This window comes from Eubalaena glacialis, chromosome 1 (genome assembly GCF_028564815.1).
Source record: "Eubalaena glacialis isolate mEubGla1 chromosome 1, mEubGla1.1.hap2.+ XY, whole genome shotgun sequence".
Classification (NCBI taxonomy): Eukaryota; Metazoa; Chordata; class Mammalia; order Artiodactyla; family Balaenidae; genus Eubalaena; species Eubalaena glacialis.
In genome coordinates, this window is record NC_083716.1 from 144350267 (window position 1) to 144374358 (window position 24092).

Sequence of the window (24092 nt, forward strand, 5' to 3'; positions counted from 1 at the left end):
CACGGTGTACCATCTTCTGGGTTTCCCAGGCATGTTTTCGATGTAGGAAGATGCCCTTGAACCTGGAGATTTGGGACCCATGGGGTGGGTACCGCGCGGTATTACTTTAAAGCGTCTGCGTTTGCTCACCCAACCTCACCAATCCTCTCAGCCCCAAGAGTGTCCAGCCTTATGTCTCATCCAGCTTTGGGTCTAGATATGGTCAATCCAGGTTGCATCAGAGCCCCCGAACGGATTTTGTAAGAATTTCCCTCTCTTTCACTCTCTTTGTTTTATGGGGTTCATTTTAAGTAATTTATTTTCATAATGGGGTTGAGCTGCTTTTCCCTCCTGTGTTTAGGCCGCTTTACACCCTCTTGATTCAACTCCAGAGAGATATCAATACATAGGTTTCAAGATTCTTGCTAGTCAGATATATTCTTGTGCGGTGAATAGGTGGTGTTGAGTCCAGTTCACTGAGCAGGGAGGAGGTCTTGTCTGTTACATATTTGGCTTATGGAACGGTATCTGAGCTAATTACAAACCATTGTTTTATGCATCACCCCACCTCACCTTTCCCGTTAAGCAGCCATAGTGTGTCTTCTAAATGTGTGACTCTGTTCTGTTTTGTAATTCAGTTCAAGTGTAGCGATTTTGACATGCCCTCTATAAGTGATATCTTAGGATAAGTGTCTTTTTCTGTGTGACTTATTTCACTTAGAATCCTCGTCCCTAAATCCACTCATCATGCTGCTACTAGCCTTATGACATTGATTTCATGGCTGAGTGATATTCCATTGTGCCTAAGTACCACAACTTCTTTATCCATTTTTCTCTTTCCTGGGATGTTTAAGGTGTACTGAAGTGGAGGTTCTTGTACACAGAGTAGCCCTAAACTTTGGGGCGCCTGTGTCTTGTTGATTTTTAGTTTTCCCAATTTATATGCCCATGAGTGGAAGTGCCCTATGCTCTGTAAGCTGTGTTTATTACATGTTTCAGGACACACCGTACACATCTCCAGAGTGGCTGTTGGCAATTGACATCCCGCCCATCAGCGTAGCAAGGCTCCCATGTCTCCACGGCCTGTCCTGAATTTCTGGTTTTTACACTTTTGGCAGCATGGCCCTTTTGACCGATGGCAAGCGAGACTTCTTTGTAGTGCTGATTTGCACTTCCGGCTTGCTTGGTTGGCCAAAAAGGGCGTATGCGTTTTTTCCTGAATATATTCAGCAAAAAACGCATACGCCCTTTTTGGCCAAGGGCATCATTGTCAACGTTTTGCCGCTTTTCATGTGCTTTAAAGGCGAGTCGAATCTACCTCCTGAAATCTGTTTCCGGCAATTCTGCCTTGCTTTCAAATCCTCTTCGTTGCCTTCCCTCAATATATTTGTGGACGAGAGTTATCATTTATAACTCTGCAGGTTTGTAAATTGCAGTGGCCCTGAGCTCCATTTGTCAACTCGCTTTTTTGGGAGCTGGCCGCAAAAGCGCAGGATTGCTTCAGGCCCTATTCTGGTTCTGGGGGCAGGCTGAGCCTGTGCTTCATTCTTCTTCCTGATGGGGAAATAGAGTGACCTCTGCCTGTCCCAACACCTAGAGCTAGTCTCTCATTGGTTCCCCGTCTTCCCGTTCATCCTCAGGACAAATTGCAACCTGTACGAAACAAACAGGAGGTTCAAGGTGCTGATTCTCCAAGTAAGGATATTGTTAGTAATGCGGCTGGAATGGCGAACCCGAGCACAAGGAGAGGAGAAATGAGGTGCGTTTTAGAAACCTTTCCCGATCACACGGTGTACCATCTTCTGGGTTTCCCAGGCATGTTTTCGATGTAGGAAGATGCCCTTGAACCTGGAGATTTGGGACCCATGGGGTGGGTACCGCGCGGTATTACTTTAAAGCGTCTGCGTTTGCTCACCCAACCTCACCAATCCTCTCAGCCCCAAGAGTGTCCAGCCTTATGTCTCATCCAGCTGTGGGTCTAGATATGGTCAATCCAGGTTGCATCAGTGCCCCCGAACGGATTTTGTAAGAATTTCTCTCTCTTTCACTGTCTTTGTTTTATGGGGTTCATTTTAAGTAATTTATTTTGATAATGGGGTTGAGCTGCTTTTCCCTCCTGTGTTTATGCCGCTTTACACCCTCTTGATTCAACTCCAGAGAGATATCAATACATAGGTTTCAAGATTCTTGCTAGTCAGATATATTCTTGTGCGGTGAATAGGTGGTGTTGAGTCCAGTTCACTGAGCAGGGAGGAGGTCTTGTCTTTTACATATTTGGCTTATGGAACGGTATGTGAGCTAATTTCAAATCATTGTTTTATGCATCACCCCACCTCACCTTTCCCGTTAAGCAGCCATAGTGTGTCTTCTAAATGTGTGACTCTGTTCTGTTTTGTAATTCAGTTCAAGTGTAGCGATTTTGACATGCCCTCTATAAGTGATATCTTAGGATAAGTGTCTTTTTCTGTGTGACTTATTTCACTTAGAATCCTCGTCCCTAAATCCACTCATCATGCTGCTACTAGCCTTATGACATTGATTTCATGGCTCAGTGATATTCCATTGTGCCTAAGTACCACAACTTCTTTATCCATTTTTCTCTTTCCTGGGATGTTTAAGGTGTACTGAAGTGGAGGTTCTTGTACACAGAGCAGCCCTAAACTTTGGGGTGCCTGTGTCTTGTTGATTTTTAGTTTTCCCAATTTATATGCCCATGAGTGGAAGTGCCCTATGCTCTGTAAGCTGTGTTTATTACATGTTTCAGGACACACCGTACACTTCTCCAGAGTGGCTGTTGGCAATTGACATCCCGCCCATCAGCGTAGCAAGGCTCCCATGTCTCCACGGCCTGTCCTGCATTTCTGGTTTTTACATATTTTGCAGCATGGCCCTTATGACCGATGGCAAGCGAGACGTCTTTGTAGTGCTGATTTGCACTTCCGGCTTGCTTGGTTGGCCAAAAAGGGCGTATGCGTTTTTTCCTGAATATATTCAGGAAAAAACGCATACGCCCTTTTTGGCCAAGGGCATCATTGTCAACGTTTTGCCGCTTTTCATGTGCTTTAAAGGCGAGTCGAATCTACCTCCTGAAATCTGTTTCCTGCAATTCTGCCTTGCTTTCAAATCCTCTTCTTTGCCTTCCCTCAATATATTTGTGGACGAGAGTTATCATTTATAACTCTGCAGGTTTGTGAATTGCAGTGGCCCTGAGCTCCATTTGTCAACTCGCTTTTTTGGGAGCTGGCCGCAAAAGCGCAGGATTGCTTCAGGCCCTATTCTGGTTCCGGGGGGCAGGCTGAGCCTGTGCTTCATTCTTCTTCCTGATGGGGAAATAGAGTGACCGCTGCCTGTCCCAACACCTAGAGCTAGTCTCTCATTGGTTCCCCGTCTTCCCGTTCATCCTCAGGACAAATTGCAACCTGTACGAAACAAACAGGAGGTTCAAGGTGCTGATTCTCCAAGTAGGGATATTGTTAGTAATGCGGCTGGAATGGCGAACCCGAGCACAAGGAGAGGAGAAATGAGGTGCGTTTTAGAAACCTTTCCCGATCACACGGTGTACCATCTTCTGGGTTTCCCAGGCATGTTTTCGATGTAGGAAGATGCCCTTGAACCTGGAGATTTGGGACCCATGGGGTGGGTACCGCGCGGTATTACTTTAAAGCGTCTGCGTTTGCTCACCCAACCTCACCAATCCTCTCAGCCCCAAGAGTGTCCAGCTTTATGTCTCATCCAGCTGTGGGTCTAGATATGGTCAATCCAGGTTGCATCAGAGCCCCCGAACGGATTTTGTAAGAATTTCTCTCTCTTTCACTGTCTTTGTTTTATGGGGTTCATTTTAAGTAATTTATTTTGATAATGGGGTTGAGCTGCTTTTCCCTCCTGTGTTTATGCCGCTTTACACCCTCTTGATTCAACTCCAGAGAGATATCAATACATAGGTTTCAAGATTCTTGCTAGTCAGATATATTCTTGTGCGGTGAATAGGTGGTGTTGAGTCCAGTTCACTGAGCAGGGAGGAGGTCTTGTCTTTTACATATTTGGGTTATGGAACAGTATCTGAGCTAATTTCAAACCATTGTTTTATGCATCACCCCACCTCACCTTTCCCGTTAAGCAGCCATAGTGTGTCTTCTAAATGTGTGACTCTGTTCTGTTTTGTAATTCAGTTCAAGTGTAGCGATTTTGACATGCCCTGTATAAGTGATATCTTAGGATAAGTGTCTTTTTCTGTGTGACTTATTTCACTTAGAATCCTCGTCCCTAAATCCACTCATCATGCTGCTACTAGCCTTATGACATTGATTTCATGGCTGAGAGATATTCCATTGTGCCTAAGTACCACAACTTCTTTATCCATTTTTCTCTTTCCTGGGATGTTTAAGGTGTACTGAAGTGGAGGTTCTTGTACACAGAGCAGCCCTAAACTTTGGGGCGCCTGTGTCTTGTTGATTTTTAGTTTTCCCAATTTATACGCCCATGAGTGGAAGTGCCCTATGCTCTGTAAGCTGTGTTTATTACATGTTTCAGGACACACCGTACACTTCTCCAGAGTGGCTGTTGACAATTGGCATGCTGCCCATCAGCGTAGCAAGGCTCCCATGTCTCCATGGCCTGTCCTGAATTTCTGGTTTTTACACTTTTGGCAGCATGGCCCTTTTGACCGATGGCAAGCGAGACTTCTTTGTAGTGCTGATTTGCACTTCCGGCTTGCTTGGTTGGCCAAAAAGGGCGTATGCGTTTTTTCCTGAATATATTCAGGAAAAAACGCATACGCCCTTTTTGGCCAAGGGCATCATTGTCAACGTTTTGCTGCTTTTCATGTGCTTTAAAGGCGAGTCGAATCTACCTCCTGAAATCTGTTTCCTGCAATTCTGCCTTGCTTTCAAATCTTCTTCATTGCCTTCCCTCAATATATTTGTGGACGAGAGTTATCATTTATAACTCTGCAGGTTTGTGAATTGCAGTGGCCCTGAGCTCCATTTGTCAACTCGCTTTTTTGGGAGCTGGCCGCAAAAGCGCAGGATTGCTTCAGGCCCTATTCTGGTTCCGGGGGGCAGGCTGAGCCTGTGCTTCATTCTTCTTCCTGATGGGGAAATAGAGTGACCTGTGCCTGTCCCAACACCTAGAGCTAGTCTCTCATTGGTTCCCCGTCTTCCCGTTCATCCTCAGGACAAATTGCAACCTGTACGAAACAAACAGGAGGTTCCAGGTGCTGATTCTCCAAGTAGGGAGATTGTTAGTAAAGTGGCTGGAATGGAGAACCCGAGCACAAGGAGAGGAGAAATGAGGTGCGTTTTAGAAACCTTTCCCGATCACACGGTGTACCATCTTCTGGGTTTCCCAGGCATGTTTTCGATGTAGGAAGATGCCCTTGAACCTGGAGATTTGGGACCCATGGGGTGGGTACCACGCGGTATTACTTTAAACGGTCTGCGTTTGCTCACCCAACCTCACCAATCCTCTCAGCCCCAAGATTGTCCAGCCTTTTGTCTCATCCAGCTGTGGGTCTAGATATGGTCAATCCAGGTTGCATCAGAGCCTCCGAACGGATTTTGTAAGAATTTCTCTCTCTTTCACTGTCTTTGTTTTATGGCGTTCATTTTAAGTAATTTATTTTGATAATGGGGTTGAGCTGCTTTTCCCTGCTGTGTTTATGCCGCTTTACACCCTCTTGATTCAACTCCAGAGAGATATCAATACATAGGTTTTAAGATTCTTGCTAGTCAGATATATTCTTGTGCGGTGAATAGGGGGTGTTGAGTCCAGTTCACTGAGCAGGGAGGAGGTCTTGTCTGTTACATATTTGGCTTATGGAACGGTATGTGAGCTAATTTCAAACCCTTGTTTTATGCATCAGCCCACCTCACCTTTCCCGTTAAGCAGCCATAGTGTGTCTTCTAAATGTGTGACTCTGTTCTGTTTTGTAATTCAGTTCAAGTGTAGCGATTTCGACATGCCCTCTATAAGTGATATCTTAGGATAAGAGTCTTTTTCTGTGTGACTTATTTCACTTAGAATCCTCGTCCCTAAATCCACTCATCATGCTGCTACTAGCCTTATGACAGTGATTTCATGGCTGAGTGATATTCCATTGTGCCTAAGTACCACAACTTCTTTATCCATTTTTCTCTTTCCTGGGATACTTAAGGTGTAGCTAAGTGGAGGTTCTTGTACACAGAGCAGCCCTAAACTTTGGGGTGCCTGTGTCTTGTTGATGTTTAGTTTTCCCAATTTATACGCCCATGAGTGGAAGTGCCCTATGCTCTGTAAGCTGTGTTTATTACATGTTTCAGGACACACCGTACACTTCTCCAGAGTGGCTGTTGGCAATTGACATCCCACCCCTCAGCCTAGCAAGGCTCCCATGTCTCCATGGCCTGTCCTGCATTTCTGGTGTTTACTCTTTTTGCAGCGTGGCCCTTTTGACTGATGGCAAGCGAGACTTCTTTGTAGTGCTGATTTGCACTTCCGGCTTGCTTGGTTGGCCAAAAAGGGCGTATGCGTTTTTTCCTGAATATATTCAGCAAAAAACGCATACGCCCTTTTTGGCCAAGGGCATCATTGTCAACGTTTTGCCGCTTTTCATGTGCTTTAAAGGCGAGTCGAATCTACCTCCTGAAATCTGTTTCCGGCAATTCTGCCTTGCTTTCAAATCCTCTTCGTTGCCTTCCCTCAATATATTTGTGGACGAGAGTTATCATTTATAACTCTGCAGGTTTGTGAATTGCAGTGGCCCTGAGCTCCATTTGTCAACTCACTATTTTGGGAGCTGGCCGCAAAAGCGCAGGATTGCTTCAGGCCCTATTCTGGTTCCGGGGGGCAGGCTGAGCCTGTGCTACATTCTTCTTCCTGATGAGGAAATAGAGTGACCGCTGCCTGTCCCAACACCTAGAGCTAGTCTCTCATTGGTTCCCCGTCTTCCCGTTCATCCTCAGGACAAATTGCAACCTGTACAAAACAAACAGGAGGTTCAAGGTGCTGATTCTCCAAGTAGGGAGATTGTTAGTAAAGCGGCTGGAATGGCGAACCCGAGCACAAGGAGAGGAGAAATGAGGTGCGTTTTAGAAACCTTTCCCGATCACACGGTGTACCATCTTCTGGGTTTCCCAGGCATGTTTTCGATGTAGGAAGATGCCCTTGAACCTGGAGATTTGGGACCCATGGGGTGGGTACCGCGCGGTATTACTTTAAAGCGTCTGCGTTTGCTCACCCAACCTCACCAATCCTCTCAGCCCCAAGAGTGTCCAGCCTTATGTCTCATCCAGCTGTGGGTCTAGATATGGTCAATCCAGGTTGCATCAGAGCCCCCGAACGGATTTTGTAAGAATTTCCCTCTCTTTCACTCTCTTTGTTTTATGGGGTTCATTTTAAGTAATTTATTTTCATAATGGGGTTGAGCTGCTTTTCCCTCCTGTGTTTAGGCCGCTTTACACCCTCTTGATTCAACTCCAGAAAGATATCAATACATAGGTTTCAAGATTCTTGCTAGTCAGATATATTCTTGTGCGGTGAATAGGTGGTGTTGAGTCCAGTTCACTGAGCAGGGAGGAGGTCTTGTCTTTTACATATTTGGCTTATGGAACGGTATCTGAGCTAATTTCAAATCATTGTTTTATGCATCACCCCACCTCACCTTTCCCGTTAAGCAGCCATAGTGTGTCTTCTAAATGTGTGACTCTGTTCTGTTTTGTAATTCAGTTCAAGTGTAGCGATTTTGACATGCCCTCTATAAGTGATATCTTAGGATAAGTGTCTTTTTCTGTGTGACTTATTTCACTTAGAATCCTCGTCCCTAAATCCACTCATCATGCTGCTACTAGCCTTATGACATTGATTTCATGGCTGAGTGATATTCCATTGTGCCTAAGTACCACAACTTCTTTATCCATTTTTCTCTTTCCTGGGATGTTTAAGGTGTACTGAAGTGGAGGTTCTTGTACACAGAGCAGCCCTAAACTTTGGGGTGCCTGTGTCTTGTTGATTTTTAGTTTTCCCAATTTATATGCCCATGAGTGGAAGTGCCCTATGCTCTGTAAGCTGTGTTTATTACATGTTTCAGGACACACCGTACACTTCTCCAGAGTGGCTGTTGGCAATTGACATCCCGCCCATCAGCGTAGCAAGGCTCCCATGTCTCCACGGCCTGTCCTGCATTTCTGGTTTTTACATATTTTGCAGCATGGCCCTTATGACCGATGGCAAGCGAGACGTCTTTGTAGTGCTGATTTGCACTTCCGGCTTGCTTGGTTGGCCAAAAAGGGCGTATGCGTTTTTTCCTGAATATATTCAGGAAAAAACGCATACGCCCTTTTTGGCCAAGGGCATCATTGTCAACGTTTTGCCGCTTTTCATGTGCTTTAAAGGCGAGTCGAATCTACCTCCTGAAATCTGTTTCCTGCAATTCTGCCTTGCTTTCAAATCCTCTTCTTTGCCTTCCCTCAATATATTTGTGGACGAGAGTTATCATTTATAACTCTGCAGGTTTGTGAATTGCAGTGGCCCTGAGCTCCATTTGTCAACTCGCTTTTTTGGGAGCTGGCCGCAAAAGCGCAGGATTGCTTCAGGCCCTATTCTGGTTCCGGGGGGCAGGCTGAGCCTGTGCTTCATTCTTCTTCCTGATGGGGAAATAGAGTGACCGCTGCCTGTCCCAACACCTAGAGCTAGTCTCTCATTGGTTCCCCGTCTTCCCGTTCATCCTCAGGACAAATTGCAACCTGTACGAAACAAACAGGAGGTTCAAGGTGCTGATTCTCCAAGTAGGGATATTGTTAGTAATGCGGCTGGAATGGCGAACCCGAGCACAAGGAGAGGAGAAATGAGGTGCGTTTTAGAAACCTTTCCCGATCACACGGTGTACCATCTTCTGGGTTTCCCAGGCATGTTTTCGATGTAGGAAGATGCCCTTGAACCTGGAGATTTGGGACCCATGGGGTGGGTACCGCGCGGTATTACTTTAAAGCGTCTGCGTTTGCTCACCCAACCTCACCAATCCTCTCAGCCCCAAGAGTGTCCAGCCTTATGTCTCATCCAGCTGTGGGTCTAGATATGGTCAATCCAGGTTGCATCAGAGCCCCCGAACGGATTTTGTAAGAATTTCTCTCTCTTTCACTGTCTTTGTTTTATGGGGTTCATTTTAAGTAATTTATTTTGATAATGGGGTTGAGCTGCTTTTCCCTCCTGTGTTTATGCCGCTTTACACCCTCTTGATTCAACTCCAGAGAGATATCAATACATAGGTTTCAAGATTCTTGCTAGTCAGATATATTCTTGTGCGGTGAATAGGTGGTGTTGAGTCCAGTTCACTGAGCAGGGAGGAGGTCTTGTCTTTTACATATTTGGGTTATGGAACAGTATCTGAGCTAATTTCAAACCATTGTTTTATGCATCACCCCACCTCACCTTTCCCGTTAAGCAGCCATAGTGTGTCTTCTAAATGTGTGACTCTGTTCTGTTTTGTAATTCAGTTCAAGTGTAGCGATTTTGACATGCCCTGTATAAGTGATATCTTAGGATAAGTGTCTTTTTCTGTGTGACTTATTTCACTTAGAATCCTCGTCCCTAAATCCACTCATCATGCTGCTACTAGCCTTATGACATTGATTTCATGGCTGAGAGATATTCCATTGTGCCTAAGTACCACAACTTCTTTATCCATTTTTCTCTTTCCTGGGATGTTTAAGGTGTACTGAAGTGGAGGTTCTTGTACACAGAGCAGCCCTAAACTTTGGGGCGCTGTGTCTTGTTGATTTTTAGTTTTCCCAATTTATACGCCCATGAGTGGAAGTGCCCTATGCTCTGTAAGCTGTGTTTATTACATGTTTCAGGACACACCGTACACTTCTCCAGAGTGGCTGTTGACAATTGGCATGCTGCCCATCAGCGTAGCAAGGCTCCCATGTCTCCATGGCCTGTCCTGAATTTCTGGTTTTTACACTTTTGGCAGCATGGCCCTTTTGACCGATGGCAAGCGAGACTTCTTTGTAGTGCTGATTTGCACTTCCGGCTTGCTTGGTTGGCCAAAAAGGGCGTATGCGTTTTTTCCTGAATATATTCAGGAAAAAACGCATACGCCCTTTTTGGCCAAGGGCATCATTGTCAACGTTTTGCTGCTTTTCATGTGCTTTAAAGGCGAGTCGAATCTACCTCCTGAAATCTGTTTCCTGCAATTCTGCCTTGCTTTCAAATCTTCTTCATTGCCTTCCCTCAATATATTTGTGGACGAGAGTTATCATTTATAACTCTGCAGGTTTGTGAATTGCAGTGGCCCTGAGCTCCATTTGTCAACTCGCTTTTTTGGGAGCTGGCCGCAAAAGCGCAGGATTGCTTCAGGCCCTATTCTGGTTCCGGGGGGCAGGCTGAGCCTGTGCTTCATTCTTCTTCCTGATGGGGAAATAGAGTGACCTGTGCCTGTCCCAACACCTAGAGCTAGTCTCTCATTGGTTCCCCGTCTTCCCGTTCATCCTCAGGACAAATTGCAACCTGTACGAAACAAACAGGAGGTTCCAGGTGCTGATTCTCCAAGTAGGGAGATTGTTAGTAAAGTGGCTGGAATGGAGAACCCGAGCACAAGGAGAGGAGAAATGAGGTGCGTTTTAGAAACCTTTCCCGATCACACGGTGTACCATCTTCTGGGTTTCCCAGGCATGTTTTCGATGTAGGAAGATGCCCTTGAACCTGGAGATTTGGGACCCATGGGGTGGGTACCACGCGGTATTACTTTAAACGGTCTGCGTTTGCTCACCCAACCTCACCAATCCTCTCAGCCCCAAGATTGTCCAGCCTTTTGTCTCATCCAGCTGTGGGTGTAGATATGGTCAATCCAGGTTGCATCAGAGCCTCCGAACGGATTTTGTAAGAATTTCTCTCTCTTTCACTGTCTTTGTTTTATGGCGTTCATTTTAAGTAATTTATTTTGATAATGGGGTTGAGCTGCTTTTCCCTGCTGTGTTTATGCCGCTTTACACCCTCTTGATTCAACTCCAGAGAGATATCAATACATAGGTTTTAAGATTCTTGCTAGTCAGATATATTCTTGTGCGGTGAATAGGGGGTGTTGAGTCCAGTTCACTGAGCAGGGAGGAGGTCTTGTCTGTTACATATTTGGCTTATGGAACGGTATGGGAGCTAATTTCAAACCCTTGTTTTATGCATCAGCCCACCTCACCTTTCCCGTTAAGCAGCCATAGTGTGTCTTCTAAATGTGTGACTCTGTTCTGTTTTGTAATTCAGTTCAAGTGTAGCGATTTCGACATGCCCTCTATAAGTGATATCTTAGGATAAGAGTCTTTTTCTGTGTGACTTATTTCACTTAGAATCCTCGTCCCTAAATCCACTCATCATGCTGCTACTAGCCTTATGACAGTGATTTCATGGCTGAGTGATATTCCATTGTGCCTAAGTACCACAACTTCTTTATCCATTTTTCTCTTTCCTGGGATACTTAAGGTGTAGCTAAGTGGAGGTTCTTGTACACAGAGCAGCCCTAAACTTTGGGGTGCCTGTGTCTTGTTGATGTTTAGTTTTCCCAATTTATACGCCCATGAGTGGAAGTGCCCTATGCTCTGTAAGCTGTGTTTATTACATGTTTCAGGACACACCGTACACTTCTCCAGAGTGGCTGTTGGCAATTGACATCCCACCCCTCAGCCTAGCAAGGCTCCCATGTCTCCACGGCCTGTCCTGAATTTCTGGTTTTTACACTTTTGGCAGCATGGCCCTTTTGACCGATGGCAAGCGAGACTTCTTTGTAGTGCTGATTTGCACTTCCGGCTTGCTTGGTTGGCCAAAAAGGGCGTATGCGTTTTTTCCTGAATATATTCAGGAAAAAACGCATACGCCCTTTTTGGCCAAGGGCATCATTGTCAACGTTTGGCCGCTTTTCATGTGCTTTAAAGGCGAGTCGAATCTACCTCCTGAAATCTGTTTCCGGCAATTCTGCCTTGCTTTCAAATCCTCTTCGTTGCCTTCCCTCAATATATTTGTGGACGAGAGTTATCATTTATAACTCTGCAGGTTTGTGAATTGCAGTGGCCCTGAGCTCCATTTGTCAACTCGCTATTTTGGGAGCTGGCCGCAAAAGCGCAGGATTGCTTCAGGCCCTATTCTGGTTCCGGGGGGCAGGCTGAGCCTGTGCTTCATTCTTCTTCCTGATGAGGAAATAGAGTGACCGCTGCCTGTCCCAACACCTAGAGCTAGTCTCTCATTGGTTCCCCGTCTTCCCGTTCATCCTCAGGACAAATTGCAACCTGTACAAAACAAACAGGAGGTTCAAGGTGCTGATTCTCCAAGTAGGGAGATTGTTAGTAAAGCGGCTGGAATGGCGAACCCGAGCACAAGGAGAGGAGAAATGAGGTGCGTTTTAGAAACCTTTCCCGATCACACGGTGTACCATCTTCTGGGTTTCCCAGGCATGTTTTCGATGTAGGAAGATGCCCTTGAACCTGGAGATTTGGGACCCATGGGGTGGGTACCGCGCGGTATTACTTTAAAGCGTCTGCGTTTGCTCACCCAACCTCACCAATCCTCTCAGCCCCAAGAGTGTCCAGCCTTATGTCTCATCCAGCTGTGGGTCTAGATATGGTCAATCCAGGTTGCATCAGAGCCCCCGAACGGATTTTGTAAGAATTTCCCTCTCTTTCACTCTCTTTGTTTTATGGGGTTCATTTTAAGTAATTTATTTTCATAATGGGGTTGAGCTGCTTTTCCCTCCTGTGTTTAGGCCGCTTTACACCCTCTTGATTCAACTCCAGAGAGATATCAATACATAGGTTTCAAGATTCTTGCTAGTCAGATATATTCTTGTGCGGTGAATAGGTGGTGTTGAGTCCAGTTCACTGAGCAGGGAGGAGGTCTTGTCTGTTACATATTTGGCTTATGGAACGGTATCTGAGCTAATTACAAACCATTGTTTTATGCATCACCCCACCTCACCTTTCCCGTTAAGCAGCCATAGTGTGTCTTCTAAATGTGTGACTCTGTTCTGTTTTGTAATTCAGTTCAAGTGTAGCGATTTTGACATGCCCTCTATAAGTGATATCTTAGGATAAGTGTCTTTTTCTGTGTGACTTATTTCACTTAGAATCCTCGTCCCTAAATCCACTCATCATGCTGCTACTAGCCTTATGACATTGATTTCATGGCTGAGTGATATTCCATTGTGCCTAAGTACCACAACTTCTTTATCCATTTTTCTCTTTCCTGGGATGTTTAAGGTGTACTGAAGTGGAGGTTCTTGTACACAGAGTAGCCCTAAACTTTGGGGCGCCTGTGTCTTGTTGATTTTTAGTTTTCCCAATTTATATGCCCATGAGTGGAAGTGCCCTATGCTCTGTAAGCTGTGTTTATTACATGTTTCAGGACACACCGTACACATCTCCAGAGTGGCTGTTGGCAATTGACATCCCGCCCATCAGCGTAGCAAGGCTCCCATGTCTCCACGGCCTGTCCTGAATTTCTGGTTTTTACACTTTTGGCAGCATGGCCCTTTTGACCGATGGCAAGCGAGACTTCTTTGTAGTGCTGATTTGCACTTCCGGCTTGCTTGGTTGGCCAAAAAGGGCGTATGCGTTTTTTCCTGAATATATTCAGCAAAAAACGCATACGCCCTTTTTGGCCAAGGGCATCATTGTCAACGTTTTGCCGCTTTTCATGTGCTTTAAAGGCGAGTCGAATCTACCTCCTGAAATCTGTTTCCGGCAATTCTGCCTTGCTTTCAAATCCTCTTCGTTGCCTTCCCTCAATATATTTGTGGACGAGAGTTATCATTTATAACTCTGCAGGTTTGTAAATTGCAGTGGCCCTGAGCTCCATTTGTCAACTCGCTTTTTTGGGAGCTGGCCGCAAAAGCGCAGGATTGCTTCAGGCCCTATTCTGGTTCTGGGGGCAGGCTGAGCCTGTGCTTCATTCTTCTTCCTGATGGGGAAATAGAGTGACCTCTGCCTGTCCCAACACCTAGAGCTAGTCTCTCATTGGTTCCCCGTCTTCCCGTTCATCCTCAGGACAAATTGCAACCTGTACGAAACAAACAGGAGGTTCAAGGTGCTGATTCTCCAAGTAAGGATATTGTTAGTAATGCGGCTGGAATGGCGAACCCGAGCACAAGGAGAGGAGAAATGAGGTGCGTTTTAGAAACCTTTCCCGATCACACGGTGTACCATCTTCTGGGTTTCCCAGGCATGTTTTCGATGTAGGAAGATGCCCTTGAACCTGGAGATTTGGGACCCATGGGGTGGGTACCGCGCGGTATTACTTTAAAGCGTCTGCGTTTGCTCACCCAACCTCACCAATCCTCTCAGCCCCAAGAGTGTCCAGCCTTATGTCTCATCCAGCTGTGGGTCTAGATATGGTCAATCCAGGTTGCATCAGTGCCCCCGAACGGATTTTGTAAGAATTTCTCTCTCTTTCACTGTCTTTGTTTTATGGGGTTCATTTTAAGTAATTTATTTTGATAATGGGGTTGAGCTGCTTTCCCTCCTGTGTTTATGCCGCTTTACACCCTCTTGATTCAACTCCAGAGAGATATCAATACATAGGTTTCAAGATTCTTGCTAGTCAGATATATTCTTGTGCGGTGAATAGGTGGTGTTGAGTCCAGTTCACTGAGCAGGGAGGAGGTCTTGTCTTTTACATATTTGGCTTATGGAACGGTATGTGAGCTAATTTCAAATCATTGTTTTATGCATCACCCCACCTCACCTTTCCCGTTAAGCAGCCATAGTGTGTCTTCTAAATGTGTGACTCTGTTCTGTTTTGTAATTCAGTTCAAGTGTAGCGATTTTGACATGCCCTCTATAAGTGATATCTTAGGATAAGTGTCTTTTTCTGTGTGACTTATTTCACTTAGAATCCTCGTCCCTAAATCCACTCATCATGCTGCTACTAGCCTTATGACATTGATTTCATGGCTGAGTGATATTCCATTGTGCCTAAGTACCACAACTTCTTTATCCATTTTTCTCTTTCCTGGGATGTTTAAGGTGTACTGAAGTGGAGGTTCTTGTACACAGAGCAGCCCTAAACTTTGGGGTGCCTGTGTCTTGTTGATTTTTAGTTTTCCCAATTTATATGCCCATGAGTGGAAGTGCCCTATGCTCTGTAAGCTGTGTTTATTACATGTTTCAGGACACACCGTACACTTCTCCAGAGTGGCTGTTGGCAATTGACATCCCGCCCATCAGCGTAGCAAGGCTCCCATGTCTCCACGGCCTGTCCTGCATTTCTGGTTTTTACATATTTTGCAGCATGGCCCTTATGACCGATGGCAAGCGAGACGTCTTTGTAGTGCTGATTTGCACTTCCGGCTTGCTTGGTTGGCCAAAAAGGGCGTATGCGTTTTTTCCTGAATATATTCAGGAAAAAACGCATACGCCCTTTTTGGCCAAGGGCATCATTGTCAACGTTTTGCCGCTTTTCATGTGCTTTAAAGGCGAGTCGAATCTACCTCCTGAAATCTGTTTCCTGCAATTCTGCCTTGCTTTCAAATCCTCTTCTTTGCCTTCCCTCAATATATTTGTGGACGAGAGTTATCATTTATAACTCTGCAGGTTTGTGAATTGCAGTGGCCCTGAGCTCCATTTGTCAACTCGCTTTTTTGGGAGCTGGCCGCAAAAGCGCAGGATTGCTTCAGGCCCTATTCTGGTTCCGGGGGGCAGGCTGAGCCTGTGCTTCATTCTTCTTCCTGATGGGGAAATAGAGTGACCGCTGCCTGTCCCAACACCTAGAGCTAGTCTCTCATTGGTTCCCCGTCTTCCCGTTCATCCTCAGGACAAATTGCAACCTGTACGAAACAAACAGGAGGTTCAAGGTGCTGATTCTCCAAGTAGGGATATTGTTAGTAATGCGGCTGGAATGGCGAACCCGAGCACAAGGAGAGGAGAAATGAGGTGCGTTTTAGAAACCTTTCCCGATCACACGGTGTACCATCTTCTGGGTTTCCCAGGCATGTTTTCGATGTAGGAAGATGCCCTTGAACCTGGAGATTTGGGACCCATGGGGTGGGTACCGCGCGGTATTACTTTAAAGCGTCTGCGTTTGCTCACCCAACCTCACCAATCCTCTCAGCCCCAAGAGTGTCCAGCTTTATGTCTCATCCAGCTGTGGGTCTAGATATGGTCAATCCAGGTTGCATCAGAGCCCCCGAACGGATTTTGTAAGAATTTCTCTCTCTTTCACTGTCTTTGTTTTATGGGGTTCATTTTAAGTAATTTATTTTGATAATGGGGTTGAGCTGCTTTTCCCTCCTGTGTTTATGCCGCTTTACACCCTCTTGATTCAACTCCAGAGAGATATCAATACATAGGTTTCAAGATTCTTGCTAGTCAGATATATTCTTGTGCGGTGAATAGGTGGTGTTGAGTCCAGTTCACTGAGCAGGGAGGAGGTCTTGTCTTTTACATATTTGGGTTATGGAACAGTATCTGAGCTAATTTCAAACCATTGTTTTATGCATCACCCCACCTCACCTTTCCCGTTAAGCAGCCATAGTGTGTCTTCTAAATGTGTGACTCTGTTCTGTTTTGTAATTCAGTTCAAGTGTAGCGATTTTGACATGCCCTGTATAAGTGATATCTTAGGATAAGTGTCTTTTTCTGTGTGACTTATTTCACTTAGAATCCTCGTCCCTAAATCCACTCATCATGCTGCTACTAGCCTTATGACATTGATTTCATGGCTGAGAGATATTCCATTGTGCCTAAGTACCACAACTTCTTTATCCATTTTTCTCTTTCCTGGGATGTTTAAGGTGTACTGAAGTGGAGGTTCTTGTACACAGAGCAGCCCTAAACTTTGGGGCGCCTGTGTCTTGTTGATTTTTAGTTTTCCCAATTTATACGCCCATGAGTGGAAGTGTCCTATGCTCTGTAAGCTGTGTTTATTACATGTTTCAGGACACACCGTACACTTCTCCAGAGTGGCTGTTGACAATTGGCATGCTGCCCATCAGCGTAGCAAGGCTCCCATGTCTCCATGGCCTGTCCTGAATTTCTGGTTTTTACACTTTTGGCAGCATGGCCCTTTTGACCGATGGCAAGCGAGACTTCTTTGTAGTGCTGATTTGCACTTCCGGCTTGCTTGGTTGGCCAAAAAGGGCGTATGCGTTTTTTCCTGAATATATTCAGGAAAAAACGCATACGCCCTTTTTGGCCAAGGGCATCATTGTCAACGTTTTGCTGCTTTTCATGTGCTTTAAAGGCGAGTCGAATCTACCTCCTGAAATCTGTTTCCTGCAATTCTGCCTTGCTTTCAAATCTTCTTCATTGCCTTCCCTCAATATATTTGTGGACGAGAGTTATCATTTATAACTCTGCAGGTTTGTGAATTGCAGTGGCCCTGAGCTCCATTTGTCAACTCGCTTTTTTGGGAGCTGGCCGCAAAAGCGCAGGATTGCTTCAGGCCCTATTCTGGTTCCGGGGGGCAGGCTGAGCCTGTGCTTCATTCTTCTTCCTGATGGGGAAATAGAGTGACCTGTGCCTGTCCCAGCACCTAGAGCTAGTCTCTCATTGGTTCCCCGTCTTCCCGTTCATCCTCAGGACAAATTGCAACCTGTACGAAACAAACAGGAGGTTCCAGGTGCTGATTCTCCAAGTAGGGAGATTGTTAGTAAAGTGGCTGGAATGGAGAACCCGAGCACAAGGAGAGGAGAAATGAGGTGCGTTTTAGAAACCTTTCCCGATCACACGGTGTACCATCTTCTGGGTTTCCCAGGCATGTTTTCGATGTAGGAAGATGCCCTTGAACCTGGAGATTTGGGACCCATGGGGTGGGTACCACGCGGTATTACTTTAAACGGTCTGCGTTTGCTCACCCAACCTCACCAATCCTCTCAGCCCCAAGATTGTCCAGCCTTTTGTCTCATCCAGCTGTGGGTCTAGATATGGTCAATCCAGGTTGCATCAGAGCCTCCGAACGGATTTTGTAAGAATTTCTCTCTCTTTCACTGTCTTTGTTTTATGGCGTTCATTTTAAGTAATTTATTTTGATAATGGGGTTGAGCTGCTTTTCCCTGCTGTGTTTATGCCGCTTTACACCCTCTTGATTCAACTCCAGAGAGATATCAATACATAGGTTTTAAGATTCTTGCTAGTCAGATATATTCTTGTGCGGTGAATAGGGGGTGTTGAGTCCAGTTCACTGAGCAGGGAGGAGGTCTTGTCTGTTACATATTTGGCTTATGGAACGGTATGTGAGCTAATTTCAAACCCTTGTTTTATGCATCAGCCCACCTCACCTTTCCCGTTAAGCAGCCATAGTGTGTCTTCTAAATGTGTGACTCTGTTCTGTTTTGTAATTCAGTTCAAGTGTAGCGATTTCGACATGCCCTCTATAAGTGATATCTTAGGATAAGAGTCTTTTTCTGTGTGACTTATTTCACTTAGAATCCTCGTCCCTAAATCCACTCATCATGCTGCTACTAGCCTTATGACAGTGATTTCATGGCTGAGTGATATTCCATTGTGCCTAAGTACCACAACTTCTTTATCCATTTTTCTCTTTCCTGGGATACTTAAGGTGTAGCTAAGTGGAGGTTCTTGTACACAGAGCAGCCCTAAACTTTGGGGTGCCTGTGTCTTGTTGATGTTTAGTTTTCCCAATTTATACGCCCATGAGTGGAAGTGCCCTATGCTCTGTAAGCTGTGTTTATTACATGTTTCAGGACACACCGTACACTTCTCCAGAGTGGCTGTTGGCAATTGACATCCCACCCCTCAGCCTAGCAAGGCTCCCATGTCTCCACGGCCTGTCCTGAATTTCTGGTTTTTACACTTTTGGCAGCATGGCCCTTTTGACCGATGGCAAGCGAGACTTCTTTGTAGTGCTGATTTGCACTTCCGGCTTGCTTGGTTGGCCAAAAAGGGCGTATGCGTTTTTTCCTGAATATATTCAGGAAAAAACGCATACGCCCTTTTTGGCCAAGGGCATCATTGTCAACGTTTGGCCGCTTTTCATGTGCTTTAAAGGCGAGTCGAATCTACCTCCTGAAATCTGTTTCCTGCAATTCTGCCTTGCTTTCAAATCCTCTTCGTTGCCTTCCCTCAATATATTTGTGGACAAGAGTTATCATTTATAACCCTGCAGGTTTGTGAATTGCAGTGGCCCTGAGCTCCATTTGTCAACTCGCTTTTTTGGGAGCTGGCCGCAAAAGCGCAGGATTGCTTCAGGCCCTATTCTGGTTCCGGGGGGCAGGCTGAGCCTGTGCTTCATTCTTCTTCCTGATGGGGAAATAGAGTGACCGCTGCCTGTCCCAACACCTAGAGCTAGTCTCTCGTTGGTTCCCCCTCTTCCCGTTCATCCTCAGGACAAATTGCAACCTGTACGAAAGAAACAGGAGCTTCAAGGTGCTGATTCTCCAAGTAGGGAGATTGTTAGTAAAGCGGCTGGAATGGCGAACCCGAGCACAAGGAGAGGAGAAATGAGGTGCGTTTTAGAAACCTTTCCCGATCACACGCTGTACCATCTTCTGGGTTTCCCATGCACGTTTTCAATGTAGGAAGATGCCCTTGAACCTGGAGATTTGGGACCCATGGGGTGGGTACCCCGCGGTATTACTTTAAAGGGTCTGCGTTTCCTCACCCAACCTCACCAAACCTCTCAGCCCCAAGAGTGTCCAGCCTTATGTCTCATCCAGCTGTGGGTCTAGATATGGTCAATCCAGGTTGCATCAGAGCCTCCGAACGGATTTTGTAAGAATTTCTCTCTCTTTCACTGTCTTTGTTTTATGGCGTTCATTTTAAGTAATTTATTTTGATAATGGGGTTGAGCTGCTTTTCCCTGCTGTGTTTATGCCGCTTTACACCCTCTTGATTCAACTCCAGAGAGATATCAATACATAGGTTTTAAGATTCTTGCTAGTCAGATATATTCTTGTGCGGTGAATAGGGGGTGTTGAGTCCAGTTCACTGAGCAGGGAGGAGGTCTTGTCTGTTACATATTTGGCTTATGGAACGGTATGTGAGCTAATTTCAAACCCTTGTTTTATGCATCACCCCACCTCACCTTTCCCGTTAAGCAGCCATAGTGTGTCTTCTAAATATGTGACTCTGTTCTGTTTTGTAATTCACTTCAAGTGTAGCGATTTTCACATGCCCTCTATAAGTGATATCTTAGGATAACTGTCTTTTTCTGTGTGACTTATTTCACTTAGAATCCTCGTCCCTAAATCCACTCATCATGCTGCTACTAGCCTTATGACATTGATTTCATGGCTGAGTGATATTCCATTGTGCCTAAGTACCACAACTTCTTTATCCATTTTTCTCTTTCCTGGCATGTTTAAGGTGTACCTAAGTGGAGGTTCTTGTACACAGAGCAGCCGGAAACTTTGGGGTGCCTGTGTCTTGTTGATTTTTAGTTTTCCCAATTTATACGCCCATGAGTGGAAGTGCCCTATTCTCTGTAAGCTGTGTTTATTACATGTTTCAGGACACACCGTACACTTCTCCAGAGTGGCTGTTGACAATTGGCATGCTGCCCATCAGCGTAGCAAGGCTCCCATGTCTCCATGGCCTGTCCTGAATTTCTGGTTTTTACACTTTTGGCAGCATGGCCTTTTTGACCGATGGCAAGCGAGACTTCTTTGTAGTGCTGATTTGCACTTCCGGGCTTGCTTGGTTGGCCAAAAAGGGCGTATGCGTTTTTTCCTGAATATATTCAGGAAAAAACGCATACGCCCTTTTTGGCCAAGGGCATCATTGTCAACGTTTTGCTGCTTTTCATGTGCTTTAAAGGCGAGTCGAATCTACCTCCTGAAATCTGTTTCCTGCAATTCTGCCTTGCTTTCAAATCTTCTTCATTGCCTTCCCTCAATATATTTGTGGACGAGAGTTATCATTTATAACTCTGCAGGTTTGTGAATTGCAGTGGCCCTGAGCTCCATTTGTCAACTCGCTTTTTTGGGAGCTGGCCGCAAAAGCGCAGGATTGCTTCAGGCCCTATTCTGGTTCCGGGGGGCAGGCTGAGCCTGTGCTTCATTCTTCTTCCTGATGGGGAAATAGAGTGACCTGTGCCTGTCCCAACACCTAGAGCTAGTCTCTCATTGGTTCCCCGTCTTCCCGTTCATCCTCAGGACAAATTGCAACCTGTACGAAACAAACAGGAGGTTCCAGGTGCTGATTCTCCAAGTAGGGAGATTGTTAGTAAAGTGGCTGGAATGGAGAACCCGAGCACAAGGAGAGGAGAAATGAGGTGCGTTTTAGAAACCTTTCCCGATCACACGGTGTACCATCTTCTGGGTTTCCCAGGCATGTTTTCGATGTAGGAAGATGCCCTTGAACCTGGAGATTTGGGACCCATGGGGTGGGTACCACGCGGTATTACTTTAAACGGTCTGCGTTTGCTCACCCAACCTCACCAATCCTCTCAGCCCCAAGATTGTCCAGCCTTTTGTCTCATCCAGCTGTGGGTCTAGATATGGTCAATCCAGGTTGCATCAGAGCCTCCGAACGGATTTTGTAAGAATTTCTCTCTCTTTCACTGTCTTTGTTTTATGGCGTTCATTTTAAGTAATTTATTTTGATAATGGGGTTGAGCTGCTTTTCCCTGCTGTGTTTATGCCGCTTTACACCCTCTTGATTCAACTCCAGAGAGATATCAATACATAGGTTTTAAGATTCTTGCTAGTCAGATATATTCTTGTGCGGTGAATAGGGGGTGTTGAGTCCAGTTCACTGAGCAGGGAGGAGGTCTTGTCTGTTACATATTTGGCTTATGGAACGGTATGTGAGCTAATTTCAAACCCTTGTTTTATGCATCAGCCCACCTCACCTTTCCCGTTAAGCAGCCATAGTGTGTCTTCTAAATGTGTGACTCTGTTCTGTTTTGTAATTCAGTTCAAGTGTAGCGATTTCGACATGCCCTCTATAAGTGATATCTTAGGATAAGAGTCTTTTTCTGTGTGACTTATTTCACTTAGAATCCTCGTCCCTAAATCCACTCATCATGCTGCTACTAGCCTTATGACAGTGATTTCATGGCTGAGTGATATTCCATTGTGCCTAAGTACCACAACTTCTTTATCCATTTTTCTCTTTCCTGGGATACTTAAGGTGTAGCTAAGTGGAGGTTCTTGTACACAGAGCAGCCCTAAACTTTGGGGTGCCTGTGTCTTGTTGATGTTTAGTTTTCCCAATTTATACGCCCATGAGTGGAAGTGCCCTATGCTCTGTAAGCTGTGTTTATTACATGTTTCAGGACACACCGTACACTTCTCCAGAGTGGCTGTTGGCAATTGACATCCCACCCCTCAGCCTAGCAAGGCTCCCATGTCTCCACGGCCTGTCCTGAATTTCTGGTTTTTACACTTTTGGCAGCATGGCCCTTTTGACCGATGGCAAGCGAGACTTCTTTGTAGTGCTGATTTGCACTTCCGGCTTGCTTGGTTGGCCAAAAAGGGCGTATGCGTTTTTTCCTGAATATATTCAGGAAAAAAGGCATACGCCCTTTTTGGCCAAGGGCATCATTGTCAACGTTTGGCCGCTTTTCATGTGCTTTAAAGGCGAGTCGAATCTACCTCCTGAAATCTGTTTCCTGCAATTCTGCCTTGCTTTCAAATCCTCTTCGTTGCCTTCCCTCAATATATTTGTGGACAAGAGTTATCATTTATAACCCTGCAGGTTTGTGAATTGCAGTGGCCCTGAGCTCCATTTGTCAACTCGCTTTTTTGGGAGCTGGCCGCAAAAGCGCAGGATTGCTTCAGGCCCTATTCTGGTTCCGGGGGGCAGGCTGAGCCTGTGCTTCATTCTTCTTCCTGATGGGGAAATAGAGTGACCGCTGCCTGTCCCAACACCTAGAGCTAGTCTCTCGTTGGTTCCCCCTCTTCCCGTTCATCCTCAGGACAAATTGCAACCTGTACGAAAGAAACAGGAGCTTCAAGGTGCTGATTCTCCAAGTAGGGAGATTGTTAGTAAAGCGGCTGGAATGGCGAACCCGAGCACAAGGAGAGGAGAAATGAGGTGCGTTTTAGAAACCTTTCCCGATCACACGCTGTACCATCTTCTGGGTTTCCCATGCACGTTTTCAATGTAGGAAGATGCCCTTGAACCTGGAGATTTGGGACCCATGGGGTGGGTACCCCGCGGTATTACTTTAAAGGGTCTGCGTTTCCTCACCCAACCTCACCAAACCTCTCAGCCCCAAGAGTGTCCAGCCTTATGTCTCATCCAGCTGTGGGTCTAGATATGGTCAATCCAGGTTGCATCAGAGCCTCCGAACGGATTTTGTAAGAATTTCTCTCTCTTTCACTGTCTTTGTTTTATGGCGTTCATTTTAAGTAATTTATTTTGATAATGGGGTTGAGCTGCTTTTCCCTGCTGTGTTTATGCCGCTTTACACCCTCTTGATTCAACTCCAGAGAGATATCAATACATAGGTTTTAAGATTCTTGCTAGTCAGATATATTCTTGTGCGGTGAATAGGGGGTGTTGAGTCCAGTTCACTGAGCAGGGAGGAGGTCTTGTCTGTTACATATTTGGCTTATGGAACGGTATGTGAGCTAATTTCAAACCCTTGTTTTATGCATCACCCCACCTCACCTTTCCCGTTAAGCAGCCATAGTGTGTCTTCTAAATATGTGACTCTGTTCTGTTTTGTAATTCACTTCAAGTGTAGCGATTTTCACATGCCCTCTATAAGTGATATCTTAGGATAAGTGTCTTTTTCTGTGTGACTTATTTCACTTAGAATCCTCGTCCCTAAATCCACTCATCATGCTGCTACTAGCCTTATGACATTGATTTCATGGCTGAGTGATATTCCATTGTGCCTAAGTACCACAACTTCTTTATCCATTTTTCTCTTTCCTGGCATGTTTAAGGTGTACCTAAGTGGAGGTTCTTGTACACAGAGCAGCCGGAAACTTTGGGGTGCCTGTGTCTTGTTGATTTTTAGTTTTCCCAATTTATACGCCCATGAGTGGAAGTGCCCTATTCTCTGTAAGCTGTGTTTATTACATGTTTCAGGACACACCGTACACTTCTCCAGAGTGGCTGTTGACAATTGGCATGCTGCCCATCAGCGTAGCAAGGCTCCCATGTCTCCATGGCCTGTCCTGAATTTCTGGTTTTTACACTTTTGGCAGCATGGCCTTTTTGACCGATGGCAAGCGAGACTTCTTTGTA